We start from the raw sequence: 3,858 nt of genomic DNA, 5'->3' as shown, positions 1-3,858 counted from the left end.
CCTGTCTGGAACCACACTTTGAGTCTGTATCCACTCCTACAATCATCCTGCCAGAAGAATGTCCTTATTTAATCTCTCTGCTGACACAAAAGCGATTATAAACTTATCCTGATGTCAACTACTTGCAGTCTGAGAACCCAGTCACTGTCTATGCTCTTTTTTAATGAGTCAGGCATTCAGGCAGGCAGTGATATATTCAAATGTGCACAATGTATGCGGTCGCCTAACCCCTTAGGGACTACGGAGTCAGTCCTGCAAAAGTCCAAGGAATAGTCTTGCTTGTCTGAAATCACACTGTGAGTCTGTGTCCACTCCTAAAATCATCCTGATAGAAGCATGTCCTTATTTAATCTCTCTGCTGACACATAAGGGCTTATAAACTTATCCTACAATCAACTACTAGCAGTCTCAGAACCCAGTCATTGTCTATGCTCTTGGAAACTGAGTCAGGTATTCCGAGAAGCAGTGCTTCAGTGAAATGTGCACAATGTATGCGGTCCCCTAATCTCTTGCTGACTACTGAGTCAGTCCTGTAAAAGTCCAGGGAACAGTCATTCTTGTCTGGAATCACACTGTGAGTCTGTCCACTTCTACAATCATCCTACAGAAGCAAGTCCTTATTTAATCTCTCTGCTGACACATAAGCACTTATAAACCTATCCTGCTGTCAACTACTAGCAGTCTGAGAACCCAGTCACTGTCTATGCACTTGGAGAATGAGTCAGGCATTCAGCAAGCAGTGTTAGAGTCAAATGTGCACAATGTATGCCGTCTCCTAACCCCTTGCAGATTACTGAGTCAGTCAAGCAAACATCCAGAGAATAGTCATGCTTGTCTGGAATCACACTGTGAGTCTTTGTCTACTCGTGCAATCATCCTGACAGAAGCATGTCCATATTTAATCTCTCTGCTGACACATACGCGCTTATAACCTTATCCTGCTGTCAACTACTAGCAGTCTGAGAACCCAGTCACTTTCTATGCTCTTTTTTAATGAGTCAGGCATTCAGACAAACAGTTGTATAGTCAAATGTGCACAATGCATGCGGTCCCTTAACTACTTTCAGACTACTGAGTCAGTCCTGCAAAAGTCCAGAGAATAGTCATGCTTGTCTGGAATCACTGTGTGAGGCTTCCACTACTAAAATTATCCTGATAGAAGCATTTCTTTATTTAATCTCTCTGCTGATACATACATGCTTACAAACGTATCCTACTGTCAACTACCAGCAGTCTGAGAACCCAGTCAATGTCTATGCTCTTGGAGTATGTGTCAGGTATTCAGACAAGTAGCGGTACAGTCAAATGTGCACAATGTATGCGGTGTTCTAACCCCTTGCGGACTACTGAGTCAGTCCTGCAAAAGTCCAGAGAATAGTCATGCTTGTCTGGAATCACACTGTGAGTCTGTGTCCACTCCTACAATCATCCTAACAGAAGCATGTCCCTATTTAATCTCTCTGCTGACACATAAGCTCTTATAAACTTATCCTGATGTCAAGTACTAGCAGTCTGACACGTCATTCATTGTCTATGCTCTTAGGTAATGAGTCAGGTATTCAGACAAGCAGTTATTCAGTCAAGTGTGCACAATCTATGCGGTCCTCTAATCTCTTGCAGACTACTGAGTCAGTCCTGCAAAAGTCCAGGGAATAGTCATGCTTGTCTGAAATCACACTGTGAGTCTGTGTCCACTTCTACAATCATCCTTACCGAAACATGTCCTTATTTAATCTCTCTGCTGACACATAAGCGCTCATAAACATATCCTGCTGTCAAGTACCAGCAGTCTGAGAACCAAGTACCTGTCTATGAGAGAATGAGTCAGGCACTCATACAAGCAGTGGTACAGTCAAATGTGCACAATATATGCAGTCCGCTAACCCCTTGGGGACTACTGAGTCAGTCCTGCAAAAGTCCAGGGAATAGTTATGCTTGTCTGGAATCACACTATGAGTCTGTGTCCACTCCTACAATCATCCTGATTTATTCTCTCTGCTGACACATAAGCGCTTATAAACTTATCCTGCTGTCAACTACTAGCAGTCTGAGAACCCAGTCACTGTCTATGCACTTAGAGAATGAGTAAGGTAGATAGGCAAGATGGCACCCGCGTCTGCGGACGTGTAAGGCAGCGTTCCTTGTTGCTCCTGTTTGCGACTCTTGTGGTGTAGCGGATACAATGTTGCAATCTTGATAGAACGAAAAACTGGGACGATACACAGTTGCTGCGCGCTTACCGACAGGAGAAACAGCACTGAATCTGTGTTTCGCGGCTCTTTGACGGCGCATTTTCTATATCTGATGCGGAGGATCAGCTTGGCTTCTGCACGGCGCTGCGGAGGGACGGCCGGTCTGTGAGTGGGCGGACTCGGAAGAAAATAATTACTAGGTGCCGCTGAGAGGACGCCGCCGGATTAAGGAAATTAACTGCTTACTCTCCTTGTCCTGTGGAAGAGACAAATAAAATGCCCTCTAAGGGAAGACATGGCTGGCCCCGAGCTCAGGATAATATGCCAGCTCCCATTCAAGAACCGGCAGCCTCAGGTGGTGTAACGACTTTAGAGGAGAATAGCGGAGCCGGAGCAGACAGCGCAGAGGTGAGCAAAGGGGGCGGCCAGAAACCATTGGCAGTTATTGGGAAGGCAGAGCTATAGACAATGCTGATAGAGGAAAAGTGGCCCAAGATGCAAAGAAAATACCAGCGATCTTTTCTGTTAATAAAGATAAACGCCGTGGGAAACAACAGCCTCCGCCTCTCTTACCCCCTCCATTAACGGATGTAGGCCTTGCCGTGCATAAGCTTCTTCAGCCTGCTGTGACTAATAATAAGTGTGTGATGGAAAATGCTCAGGCAACCTCACAGAATTTAGTTCAAGCTGCATCAGTGTTATCAATGGCAAATGGGGTAAATATCGTCGTTGAAGAGACAATCGCCCCTGGTTCTTGTGATCAAGCGACAAGTAGACAGGATGTTGATACAACATCCTTGGTTAATGTGGAGGAGGCAGGAGCTAGTGTAGTAACCACAATTGGGGGCCATTTGCAGCAATATGACGCTGAGTCGGGGGATTACTATTCACTATCTGAACTGTCTGAACAGTCTATGTTGTCGTGTGAAGACTTGGTACGTCAATACACAGTACAAATGAGTGTGAATGAAGGTAGTGACCACAGTAGTTTACTGCTGGAGGAATCGACTGATCAAAGTGAAGGAAAAAGGGACAATGTCCGTAAGAGGTTGGAATTGACGCTGGTCAACGGGGGTGCGACTGCAGAAGGCGCAGGCCAGATACCAACACATACAATTGTTGAAGAAGATATTTCTCTCTCCCTCATCTATCAGTCTATAATGTCTTTCTGTACTGAGATGAGAGAAGAGAGTCAAAGAATGCACAATATGTGTAGGAAACTACAGAATTCAGTACGTAGAATGTCCAAGTCTCATGCGGACTTTGTCTCTCGATTCAACGAGGCTGAAACGCGAATTTCCAATCTGGAGGATGATCTACTTCAACAAAAAACAGTGACTGCCTCCCTGCAAGCTGTTAGGGAGGATACTGCTTGGAAGATGGCGGATATTGAAAACCGGGCAAGACGGAATAATTTGCGTATTCTTCAGATTCCAGAAGGGAAGGAAGGACAGGATCCTCGTCGATTCATCGTTGAATTATTCACAAAGGCTTTTCCAGAACTCTTTAAATGGGATTGGGACCGTGAAGTTGAAAGAGCGCACTGTTTTCCCTTCACTAGACGTATTTCTTCTAACGCTGATTCCTCAAAAGAAAAACCCAGGGCTTTCCTTATATCACTTAACAGCTTCTTGGCACGTGAAGAGGTTTTTCAGCTTGCTGGTCC

This window comes from Lissotriton helveticus, chromosome 6 (assembly GCF_964261635.1).
Source record: "Lissotriton helveticus chromosome 6, aLisHel1.1, whole genome shotgun sequence".
NCBI lineage: Eukaryota > Metazoa > Chordata > Amphibia > Caudata > Salamandridae > Lissotriton > Lissotriton helveticus.
This window is presented reverse-complemented; position numbering follows the sequence as displayed.